A 13,237-nucleotide genomic window follows, 5' to 3' on the forward strand; every position below is an offset into this window, starting at 1 on the left:
TTTAATTGTGCATTTACTAAACCTGCCAATGAGGTAGAGTTTCTGACACTGCTGACGATGTTTCACACATCTGTCATTTTTATTATGCACTCGTTGTCTTTGTGAAAGTCAGTTATGAAAAACATTTCTGGATAAAGCATCTTTGATAGTAAGTGTACCTTTGTTTAATGTATCATTTTCTGCTATTGAAATACCCACCATACGAAACAATGCAGCGTGCACACAATGGTGACAACTTCCAATGTACTACAGCAGCTAATTATTTTTATAGTCATTTGAACAAGCCAACATGATTTGAACAAATAACATATCCCACTGTTCAATAAAAGGAGAAGACTAATAACACGCAGTTAACTTACCTTCCCTTGAATGGAAATTAAAGCATCATTAGCCGTGCTTTATCTGCGCTTTATTTCGCTTCCCAGCCCGCCGTGCATTATTCTGGTGCTCCATCCCTAAGGTAGAGATTTGCAATAAGCACGTACTCTTCTAATAACTGCTGCGGTGCCGGCAAACCTGGCTATACAGAAATGACATTATAACAATATATTTTTTTTTTTAATAGGCCTTGAAAATATTTTGGAGATCTTTTCGTATCATCACTCATCCAAGTTAGGCAATGTGTGGTGGGTTTACCAGTTAATTGTGTCATTTTGACATCTATGTCATTAAAAACAATGATTAAACATAGCCTAGTGTGGCAGCTGTAGAGCTGGGGTATTTATACATGATTTAAAAAAAGGACAAACCTACAGAAGAGTTTAGTGGAATTTCCTTATAACAAAACAGCACCAAACCCCATTACATACAAAGATTTTCTTTCATAGATAAATGTAGTGTTCATTTTTTTTAATGATCCCCTGTGAGACAACGAGTATTGCACGAGTATTGCACGAGTATTGCACGAGAGAAACTTTCATCGGTCAACCCCATAATAATTATACCATTTATGAATACATAGATTACCATTCCATATTCCCACTTGTATGGATGGCGACGAGGCCTGGAAGAACTGTATAATGCCAATGGTACCAAGAGGGGGACCACTACTTATTTCATTTATTTGTATGAATGTATGTATATCTTTATTTATGTAGCTACAAAAGTGTACTCGGCGCTTCACAAAGAATACAGGAAAGGAAATCCCTGCCCCGAAGAGCTTACAATCTAAGTGGTATGATGGATAGTCTGTAGCCACAGGGTATATGCTATGGTAGATATAAGTGTAGCCATGGTCTCCAGCTGCTCCTTGAGACCCCCCTCTCTTGATGCAGCAGGGTCGTGGGTGCCGCCGGAGTCAGCGACGGACCCGACGGCTGCTTCCAAGGGTGGGGACCGGAGCAGGAAGTAGTGCTCTGCCTCCGCGAGCGGGCCGGTTGCCGGGGACGCGATCGGGCCGTCGCTAGGGCCGCGATCGCGTCTTTAAGGTCCCGGCGGCTCGGTAAGCAGAGCGCCACCATTACAGGTGCGTTGCGCATGCGCAAGGGCACCGGAGCACCGGGAAGACCCTAGATAGATCGCACATGCGCAGGGCTAGTTAGCCAGTTACGGCAGGCCTTAGGAAGTCGCGCGAGCGTGAGAGTAGGTAGGGAAAGGTTGAGGCGGCCCCTAAAGACTCGCGCATGCGCAGGGCAAGTGCGCACGCGGCTCCAATGTCAAGATAGGCTCTATGGGACTACAACTCCCATGGAGCATAGCGAGGGAGGCACCAGGTGCCTCATAGGAGCCAATAGGGCTGCAGGATTGCGCGGGCAAGAGAAGGATACATTTCGCGCGCTTAGCCCACGCTGGCAGTTGGAGTCAGGGAGCTGTGAGGGAAGGAAGGGTGCGGGGAGTGAGTGCAGCTCCTGCACCCAGATAGGTACCCACACCCCAGGTAGGCCCCAACTCCCCACTAAGTTAGTGGGTCTGGAGAGGGGCTATAGCTGTTCTAGTCACCTTGAGGTAGCGCTAGGGGTAGGATGCCTGAAGGGATAGCCTGTTAACGAGGTCAGGAATTCTGGAGAGGATCTGCACTAGGCTAGCCAACAGTAGGTAGACGCCCAAGATAGGGACGCTGCCCTTAGTGTGGTGCTGTCTTGTCAGAGTCACGGCTGTCAGTGCTGTGAGGTCTGACAGGCAGGCACCTTGTTGCTCAGCACTTTTGCTGAGAGCATCCAGTGGGTCACAGCTTGTTGCTGCAGGCGCTGGGATAAGTTAAGTAGTAGTCATACTGGGAAGAGTTAAGGGGGTGGGGTAGGTTATTAACCCCTGTAGACCCCTAGGAGTTTCCCCCAAAGCCATTACAGGTTGCTGTGCTGTAGGGACGGCCTATAGTATAGCGCGTGTCACGTAGTGCTGTAGGGACAGGCCCTATGTTAGGGATCCTGTCACAGTAGGGTAGATTAGATAAGGACACAGCGGACGCTGCGGTTCCTGCTAAGAGGTTCGGATCCAAGTTGGGGTCCGCAGAGACTGTTTCCAGGTTGGGATCGCCCCTGGCGGTCCGCGTGCAAGGAGGCCGGTTGGGGATCAGATGACGCCATCCTACGACTGATCCTTTGTGAAGTCCTTGCAGGTCCGAGTGCAGGAGCACTCGGCAGGTACTCTATACGTGCACCAACAAAGATCATAACATTCTGTAAACACATAGGGGCAGCGCTGACCACGGGACAAAGGGGGTTGGGCTGTGGGCACTGTGGGGATGTTATATGGTGGTGATGTTATGAGTACAATTGTGATGTATTGTTATCGTTTAATCATTCAGTAAATCTGTTATCCATAATACTGGTGTATGTGGTTTCTGGGTGGGTTCCTATGTTAGGGTCATTCTACATTTCCATAGAATCCTACATAGCTGGAGGCGCTGAAACCGAGACCGTTCCAGAGGATTCACACCAGGCTCTCACTAGCGGAGGCTCAGGCCTCCTGTGAGCCTGCAGGTATATGCACCACACCTGGTAACACTATATGTTCCTTGCACCCACCATATATCTGCGATTGGGGGGGGGGGGAATACCCGTTACATAAGTATGGCCAGATAGCTGAACTCATCCCCCTTTGAAAGTCCTTTGTCTTTTCTTTATTGAGGGAGTTACAGAAATGAAAAGGTTCTTGTGGGTGTTATATGGGCAGAGAGGGCTTCTCTATTTAAAGTGCTTCTGTATCAAGGGACGGTCAAACGGCTTGCTTTGCAAGGGAGTAGGTAAGAATGGTAATACTCACTCAGTAGCTGGAAAAGAAAAGGAAGTGTGAAATGTCACACAGGAATAGGGACAGGGCTAAGCTACCTGTGAAAACAGACAGGGGAGTATGGAAATTAAATGGAATTAAAGGTGTTGTCACGGCAACCGACTTTCTAGCAGGCTGGAGAATAGGGAAGTAACTAAATGTATCCATTCCCATCTGCACTAGGAGTGATAACTGCAGGGAAAGCTTATATAAAAGGAAGTTCAAAAAGAAGTGGAAAAAGTGGACACCATCTACTGCTTCTGATTCCTGCATTTGAACTACGCTGGAAAGGAGGATATTATCCCAGACTGCACATCTCAACAAATTACTATTGCTGTGATGCCGCCTTTACTTTTTATATTTGCTGCAACCTCACTTATTTTCAAATTATGCACTTCCTTCCACCAGCCTCATCATGTCTCTAACTCTATTCATTTTTCGCCATCTCTCCTTACTTCCCCACTTCTCAGCTCACATGAACTCCTTTCTTACCTGCGCCCTCTGACACCACACAGCTATACCTCCTGCACTAAAACCCACCCCTACAAATCATCCTCACACATTCTCTTTCTATCCATGCTTCTCCTCCTCGCTTCTGGGGATATCTCTCCCAATCCTGGTCCTTGCCTTATTTCTACATGCTCTTGTCCTCGCCTTCCACATGCAACTTCTACTCCTTCTGGTGTAAACCCCTCCAACCTCATACCCATCCCCTGCCACCATCCCTCCTCTCTTCCTTTCTCCTGTACCCTTTGGAATGCTCGCTCCCTTTCTAACAAGTTTGTCTCTGTGCATGACTTCTTTCTCTCTCACTCGCTGCTCCTATTTGCCATAACTGAGACCTGGCTCACTCAGACTGACTCTGCCCTGGAAGCTGCCCTCTCTTATGGTGGCCTTTCCTTCTCCCACACTCCGCGCCCTGATGGCAGGGATGGAGGCGTGGGGCTCCTCTCTCTGCCGCTACCGAACCATTCCTATTCCTCCCTCTCTTGCTTTTCCCTCCTTTGAGGTTCACACAGTCCAGATCTTCTCTCCTCTCCCGGTCCATGTGGCGGTCATCTATCGCCCACCTTCCTCTACTCATCCCTCTTCTGCCTTTCTCTCTCACTTTGAATCCTGTCCCTCTTCCTTTCTCTCCTCAGACTCCCCTGTTCTTCTCCTTGGGGTCTTCAACTGCCACATTGATGACCCCTCTCTCCCTTGGCCTTCCCGTTTTCTCTCTCTAACCTCTTCTTTTGGCCTTCAACAGTGGACTGAAGCCAGCACCCACAAGGATGGACACTACCTAGACCTTGTTTTCACTAAAAACTTCTCTCTCTCTGATTTCTCCATTTCCCCTTTTCCACTCTCTGACCATCACCTCATCTCATTTTCTCTCTCTCGCTTCTCTCCATCTCCATCTCCATCTTGCCCTCGTTTTTGCAGAAACCTGCGCTCTATTAACCTACCAGCTCTTGATTCCACTTTACGCTCCTCCCTCTCCTCTCTCAGTTCTGCTTCAGACCCTGACAACCTGGTCAGGAACTACAACTCTGCCTTATCTTCCTCTCTTGATCTTCATGCCCGCTTTCTCTCTGCCGTTCTCGCCCTTCTAACCCCAGACCCTGGCTAAACTCCCACACACGCATGCTGCGTTCCTCCACTCGTTCCTCTGAACGCCTCTGGAGGAAATCTCAGACACTCGCAGACTTCATTCACTGCAAATTTATGCTATCCTGTTTCAACTCTGCCATCTCTCAGGCTAAACAAACCTACTTTTCATCACTAATCAACACACACAAGTCTAACCCACGCCGACTCTTTTCTGTCTTTGACTCTCTACTCAGACCACCCTCAGCTGCCTCCTCTTCTTCCTCCATCTCACCTCAGGACTTTGCTGACTTTTTTAAGGAGAAGGTGGAATCCATACGTCAGAACATCCCATCTGTTGCCTCCTCCCATCCCACACTGCTTCCCAACTCTCCTCCTGCCTTTCTTGACTCTTTTTACGCTATCTCGGAGGAGGATGTGTCACTGCTGATCTCCTCTTCTCCCTCTACCACTTGCCCTCTTGATCCCATTCCCTCCCATCTCATAAAACCTCTTGCTCCTTCTATAATCCCTATGCTCACACAGATCTTTAACTCTTCCCTCTACTCTGGTACCTTTCCATCCTCCTTCAAGCATGCAACTGTTATACCATTACTACAAAAACAGCAAGCTTGACCCTACCTGTCCTTCTAACTATCGACCTGTTTCCCTCCTGCCTTTTGCCTCCAAACTCCTTGAACGTCTTGTATTCTCTCGATTGCTACACTTTCTCAACACCTATTCTCTTCTAGACCCTCTACAATCTGGCTTCCGCACTGCTCACTCTACTGAAACAGCCCTCACTAAAATAACTGACGACCTCCATGCTGCCAAAGACAGAGGTCATTACACTCTGCTCATATTACTCAACCTCTCTGCAGCATTCGACACCGTGGACCACCCTCTTCTCCTTCACATTCTCCATACTCTTGGTATTCGGAATAAAGCTTTATCCTGGATCTCCTCTTACCTCTCCCATCGTACTTTCAGTGTCTCTTGTACCAACACCTCCTCCTCCTCTATTGATCTCTCTGTGGGGGTACCCCAGGGCTCTGTCCTGGGACCCCTTCTCTTTTCTCTTTACACACTCTCTCTAGGTGACCTAATCACATCTTTTGGGTTTAAATATCACCTCTATGCTGACAACACACAAATTTACCTTTCAACCCCTGACCTTACACCTGCTATACAGACCAAAGTTTCTGAATGCCTCTCTGGAATATCATCCTGGATGGCCCTCCGCCGACTGAAACTTAACATGGCAAAAACAGAGCTCCTTATACTTCCACCCAAACCTGGCCCTACTACCTCCTTCCACATTACTGTTGGAAATACGATCATTAACCCAGTAGACCAAGCACGCTGCCTAGGGGTTACACTTGATTCCTCTCTCTCATTCTCCTCTCATATTCAAAACGTTTCTAAAACTTGTCGCTTTTTCCTCCGCAATATCACAAAGATACGCCCTTTCCTCTGTTACTCGACTGCTAAAACTCTGACTCAGGCCCTCATTCTCTCACGTCTCGATTACTGCAACCTCCTGCTGTCCGGCCTTCCTGCCTCTCACCTGTCTCCCCTACAATCTATCCTAAACGCTGCCGCCAGAATCACTCTACTCTTTCCTAAATCTGTCTTCGCGTCTCCCCTCCTGAAATCCCTCTCCTGGCTTCCGATCAAATCCCGTATCTCACACTCAATTCTCCTCCTCACTTTTAAAGCTTTACACTCTTCTGCCCCTCCTTACATCTCAGCCCTAATTTCTCGCTATGCACCATCCCGACTCTTGCGTTCTTCTCAAGGATGTCTTCTTTCTACCCCCTTTTTGTCTAAAGCCCTCTCCCACCTTAAACCTTTCTCACTTTCTGCCCCACACCTATGGAATGCCCTTCCCCTCAATACCCGACTAGCACCCTCTCTATCCACCTTTAAGACCCACCTTAAGACACATCTGCTTAAAGAAGCATATGAATAGCACTGGATAATCATGGACACATGATACATAAAGCTTGGCCCCCTGCAGACGCACTTACTAGAATTCCCTCCTACTGTCTCTGTACGTTCTCCCTACCTACCAATTAGATTGTAAGCTCCTCGGAGCAGGGACTCCTCTTCCTTAATGTTACTTTTATGTCTGAAGCACTTATTCCCATGATCTGTTATTTATATTATTTGTTATTTATATGATATGTATTACTACTGTGAAGCGCTATGTACATTTATGGCGCTATATAAATAAAGACATACAATACAATATAAAAATAAAGGGCTAGCAGGCAGAGCAGCAAAAAGGGGTGTGTGTGGGTGGGAACAGAAATAGAGAATCCTGTTCCATGACAATGGGAGACTTACAGAGACACCAGGTGAGGGAGTAAGGGCAGTAGATGGCAGTGCTTGGCCACAATGGTTGGTAGGAGTGACTGGGTGTGGGACAGTAGCCATGAGTACAGGCTGTTTATTTATTTATATAATATGTTACCAGGAAGTAATACAGTGAGAGTTACCTCTCGTTTTCACGTATGTCCTGGGCACAGAGTTATGATGACAAATTGTTACAATACATAGTTATATTTTAAAGACAGGGTTATACATTACTAGCTGAGAGCCCCGGCGTTGCCCGGGATGTTTGTGGTGTGGGTGTGGCATTTGGGTGGGGAGTGGTCCACACGGCCCATGTGCGGTGGTAGTGCTGCTGTGGCTGTACTGATGGTGATTGTATCGGTGTGCTGATTTGGGAGGGTTTGTTGCTGATGTGGGGGTGCGGATGTGGGGGTGCCGATGGGGGAGGTGCAAAGGTGGCGATGTGTGGGTGCTGATGGTGTTGATGGGGGCTGGGAATGGCGGGGAGCCGAGAATGCCAGTGTGCTGGGGGGGCATGGGATACCGGTGTGCTGATGTGGTGGTGCTGGGGATAGTGTGTGTGTGTATACATGTTTGTGTGTATAAATTGTATATGTGTGTGTGTGTGTATGTGTACGTGTGTGTGTATACATGTGTGTGTGTGTGTATACATGTGTGTGTATACATGTGTGTGTATGTATACATGTGTGTATGTATACATTGTGTGTATGTATACAACATGTTTGTGTGTGTATACACATGTGTGTGTGTATACACGTGTGTGTATACACACGTGTGTGTGTATGCACACGTGTGTGTGTATACACACGTGTGTGTATACACGTGTGTGTGTATACGTGTGTGTGTATACATGTGTGTGTATACATTGTGTGTATGTATACGTGTGTGTGTACGTGTGTGAGTGTATGTCTCCATGTGTGTGTGTACGTGTACATGTGTGTGAGTATAGGTGTACGTGTGTGTGTGTGTGTGTCTACGTGTACATGTGTGTGTGTGTACGTGTACATGTGTGTGTCTACGTGCGTGTGTGTACGTGTGTGTGTGTACGTGTGTGTGTGTGTCTACGTGTGTGTCTACGTGTGTGTGTGTGTGTCTATGTGTGTGTGTGTATACGTGTGTGTGTTTGTGTATACGTGTGTGTGTGTATACATGTGTGTGTGTATACATTGTGTGTATGTATACGTGTGTGTGAGTGTATGTCTCCATGTGTGTGTGTACGTGTACATGTGTGTGAGTATAGGTGTACATGTGTGTGTGTGTGTGTACGTGTCTACGTGTACATGTGTGTGTGTGTGTGTACGTGTACATGTGTGTGTCTACGTGCGTGTGTGTACGTGTGTGTGTGTGTCTACGTGTGTGTCTACGTGTGTGTGTGTCTATGTGTGTGTGTGTCTATGTGTGTGTGTGTCTACGTGTGTGTGTGTGTATACGTGTGTGTGTGTATACGTGTGTGTGTGTGTGTATACGTGTGTGTGTGTGTGTATACGTGTGTGTGTGTGTACGTGTGTGTGTGTGTCTACGTGTGTGTCTACGTGTGTGTGTGTCTACGTGTGTGTGTGTCTACGTGTGTGTGTGTCTACGTGTGTGTGTGTCCCTGTGTGTGTGTTTGTGTCCCTGTGTGTCCTTTGGCCCGTCACTCCGCCTCAGGCCAATGAGAGGTGTGCGGGGGCGGGAGGAGGTGGGAAGGGGGGGGAGGGGGGGGGAGGAGGGGGGAAGGGGGGGAGGTGGTGAGGAGGGGGAGGGGGAGGGGAAGGGGGGGAGGGGAAGGGGGGGAGGGGGAGGAAAGGGGGGAGGGGAAGGGGGGGGGAGGGGAAGGGGGGGGAGGGGAAGGGGGGGAGGGGGAGGGGAAGGGGGGGGAGGGGAAGGGGGGGAGGGGGAGGGGGAGGGGGGAGGGGAAGGGGGAGGGGAAGGGGGGGAGGGGAAGGGGGAGGGGAAGGGGGGGAGGGGAAGGAAGGGGAAGGGGGGAAGGGAAGGGGGGGAGGGGAAGGGGGGAGGGGAAGGGGGGAGGTGGTGGGAAGGGGGGGTGGAGGTGGTGGGGGGGAAGGGGGGGGAGGAGGGGGGAGGTGGTGGGGAGGAGGGGAGAAGGGGGGAAGGGGGGGAGGTGGTGGGGAGGAGGGGGGAGAGGGGAAGGGGGGAAGGGGGGAGGTGGGGGGAAGGGGGGGAGGTGGTGGGAAGGGGGGAGGAGGGGGAAGGGGGGGGGAGGTGGGGGAAGGGGGGAGGAGGGGGGAAGGGGGGGGGAGGTGGGGGGAAGGGGGGAGGAGGGGGGGAGGAGGGGGGAAGGGGGGAGGTGGTGGGAAGGGGGGGAAGGGGGGGGGTGGGAAGGGGGGGGAGGTGGTGGGAAGGGGGGAGGTGGTGGGAAGGGGGGCAGGTGGTGCGAAGGGGGGAGGGGAAGGGGGGAGGTGGTGGGAAGGGGGGTGGAGGTGGTGGGGGGGAAGGGGGGGAAGGGGGGGGAGGAGGGGGGAGGTGGTGGGGAGGAGGGGAGAAGGGGGGAGGGGGGGGAGGTGGTGGGGAGGAGGGGGAGAGGGGAAGGGGGAAGGGGGGGAGGTGGGGGGAAGGGGGGGAGGTGGTGGGAAGGGGGGAGGAGGGGGGAAGGGGGGGGGGAGGTGGGGGGAAGGGGGGAGGAGGGGGGAAGGGGGGGGGAGGTGGGGGGAAGGGGGGAGGAGGGGGGGAGGAGGGGGGAAGGGGGGGAGGTGGTGGGAAGGGGGGGGAAGGGGGGGGGGTGGGAAGGGGGGGGAGGTGGTGGGAAGGGGGGGAGGTGGTGGGAAGGGGGGCAGGTGGTGCGAAGGGGGAGGGGAAGGGGGGAGGTGGTGGGAAGGGGGGGTGGAGGTGGTGGGGGGGAAGGGGGGGAAGGGGGGGGAGGAGGGGGGAGGTGGTGGGGAGGAGGGGAGAAGGGGGGAAGGGGGGGAGGTGGTGGGGAGGAGGGGGGAGAGGGGAAGGGGGGAAGGGGGGGAGGTGGTGGGAAGGGGGGAGGAGGGGGGAAGGGGGGGGGAGGTGGTGGGAAGGGGGGAGGTGGTGGGGAGGAGGGGGGAAGGGGGGGAGGTGGTGGGAAGGGGGGGGAAGGGGGGGGGGTGGTGGGAAGGGGGGGGAGGTGGTGGGAAGGGGGGGAGGTGGTGGGAAGGGGGCAGGTGGTGCGAAGGGGGGAGGTGAAAGGGGTGGGGGGTGGAGGGGAGGGGGAGGTGAAGGGGGTTGTGGAGGAGAGGTGAAGGGGGGGTGAAGGGGAGGTGGAGGGGGGTGAAGGGGAGGTGAAGGGGGGGGGGTGGAGGGGAGGTGAAGGGGGGGTGAAGGGAGGTGGAGGGGGTGAAGGGGAGGTGAAGGGGGGGGTGGAGGGGAGGTGAAGGGGGGGTGGAGGGAGGTGAGGGGTGGGTGAGGGGAGGGGAGGTGAAGGCCGCTCACTCACCCGTCCGGCCGCTCACTCACCCGTCCGGCCGCTCCCTCACCCGTCCGGCCGCTCCCTCACCCGTCCGGCCGCTCCCTCAGCCGTCCGGCCGCTCCCTCACCCGTCCGGCCGCTCCCTCAGCCGTCCGGCCGCTCCCTCAGCCGTCGGGCAGCTCGCACGTGGAACTGAGGCGGGAGGCAGCTTGTTGTGGCCGCTCCCCCGCTGTGTCCCGGGCGCTCGCTCCCCCGCTGACTGTAGCGGCGCCGGGGGGGAGGGGAGGTGAAGGGGGGTGAGGGGAAGGGGGGAGGGGAAGGGGGGGGGAGGGGAAGGGGGAGGGGAAGGGGGGGAGGGGGAGGGGGGTGGAGGTGGTGGGAAGGTGGTGGGAGGAGGGGGGAAGGGGGGGGGAGGGGGGAAGGGGGGGAGGAGGGGAGAAGGGGGGGAGGAGGGTGGAAGGGGGGGAGGTGGTGGGGAGGAGGGAGAAGGGGGGAGGTGGTGGGAGGAGGGGGAAGGGGGGGAGGTGGTGGGGGGGAGGTGGTGGGGGGAGGGAGGGGGGAGGTGGTGGGGAGGAGGGTTGAGGGAGGGAGGTGGTGGGGAGGAGGGGTGAGGGGGGGAGGTGGGGGGGAGGTGGTGGGAGGAGGGGGGAGGGGGGAGAGGTGGTGGAAGGGGGGAGGTGGTGGGGAGGAGGGGGGAAGGGGGGGAGGTGGTGGGAAGGGGGGGGAAGGGGGGGAAGGGGGGAGGGGGGGGGGAGGAGGTGGAGGGGGGAAGGTGGTGGGAAGGGGGGGCAGGTGGTGCGAAGGGGGGGAGGTGAAGGGGGTGGGGGGTGGAGGGTGGAGGGAGGTGAAGGGGGGGCTGGAGGAGAGGTGAAGGGGGGTGAAGGGGAGGTGGAGGGGGGTGAAGGGGAGGTGAAGGGGGGGGTGGAGGGGAGGTGAAGGGGTGGTGGAGGGAGGTGAGGGGTGGGTGAGGGGAGGTGAGGGGTGGGTGAGGGGAGGTGAGGTGAAGGCCGCTCACTCACCCGTCCGGCCGCTCCCTCAGCCGTCCGGCCGCTCCCTCAGCCGTCCGGCAGGTCCCATGTGGATCTGAGGCGGGAGGCAGCTTGTTGTGGCCGCTCCCCCGCTGTGTCCCTGGCGCTCGCTCCCCCGCTGACTGTAGCGGCACCGGGGGGGGAGGGGAGGTGAAGGGGGAGGTGAAGGGGGGTGAGGGGTGGGTGAGGGGAGGTGAGGGGGAGGTGAAGGGGGGTGAGGGGAGGTGAAGGCCGCTCACTCACCCGTCCGGAAGATCCCACGTGGATCTGAGGAGGGAGGCAGCTTGTTGTGGCCGCTCCCCCGCTGTGTCCCGGGCACTCGCTCCCCCGCTGACTGTAGCGGCGCCCGGGGGGGGGGGGGCTGAAAGCGTGGGAGACACGGGGAGAGGAGGAGGTGCGCGCGGGTGTGGAGGCTGATGTTCGGGAGGAAGAGGCGGAGGCTCCGGGACCGGCGGGTATGTGAGCCCCACCCCCCGGGTTATACATGCTGCTAATGTACACCCCCCCCCTACTGTGTGTGTGTGTCCCTGTGTGTGTGTGTCCCTGTGTGTGGTGTGTGTGTGTGTGTGTGTCCCTGTGTGTGTGTGTCCCTGTGTGTGTGTCCCTGTGTGTGTGTCCCTGTGTGTGTGTCCCTGTGTGTGTGTGTGTCCCTGTGTGTTCTTTGGCCCGTCACTCCACCTCAGGCCAATGAGAGGTGTGCGGGGGCGGGCCAAGGGACCAATCAGATTTCCCCTAGGGACACCGGACATCCAGGCAGGCAGGCAGGCAGGCAGGCAGGCAGGCAGGCATACAGTGCTTTCACTAATATAGTATAAGATGTAAAAAAACATTGCATGCACAGTTAGAGATAATATATATTATAGGCGTATGTAACAGTTACAGACCAGATTAAAATGTGAGACAGCTTTAGTTTTGAAATACCTTAGACTGGTGGTGGTTGTGAAAGTCTCCAGAAGCCTATGAGCGGCCATCGCGCATGTGCGCCTAGCGAGTGCCTATTGCGCATGTCCCATGTCGAGCTTCTGATGCTGACGCTCGCCGAGCCTCACAGGTCGGTGCGCACCAGAACCAAGCTGTGCTCAGCTTCCAGCGTGCACCGGCATGAGAGAGGGTGGGGGTGTGTGGTATGTATTTGGGGGGGGGGGTTGTATATATATATGGGGGGTGAGGGCGTTTGTATATACTTGGGGTGGTGAATATTTTGTATTTGGGGTGGGTTTTTTTTGTATCTATTTTGTTGGGGGGATTGTGTGTGTAGTGGGGGGGATTGAATGAGAGTGGGGTAATTGATGAAGGGGAGAGCGAGAGGAGAGAGGGGGTGTATGAGAGGGAGGGAGGGAGTGTGAGGAAAAGAGGGAGTAAGAGTGAGATGCAGGGAGAGAAATACATGCAAGGCGGGGATTGAGTGAGAGTGGGGTAATTGATGGAGGAGAGGGGGTGAGTGAGGAAGAGGGAGTGAGACAGAGGGGAGAGAAATACATGCAAGGCGGGGGATTGAGTGAGAGTGGGGTAATTTATGGAGAAGAGGGGATGAGTGAAGAAGAGAGGGAGTGAGACAGAGGGGAGAGAAATACATGCAAGGTGGGGGGATTGAGTGAGAGTGGGGTAATTGATGGAGAAGAGGGGGTGAGTGCAGGGTGACCAGATTTTGAAAATGAAAAACCGGGACATTTTTTTTTTACATAACAGTTTTTATTTTTTTT

The sequence above is a fragment of the Ascaphus truei genome, chromosome 5 (assembly GCF_040206685.1).
Source record: "Ascaphus truei isolate aAscTru1 chromosome 5, aAscTru1.hap1, whole genome shotgun sequence".
Lineage (NCBI taxonomy): Eukaryota > Metazoa > Chordata > Amphibia > Anura > Ascaphidae > Ascaphus > Ascaphus truei.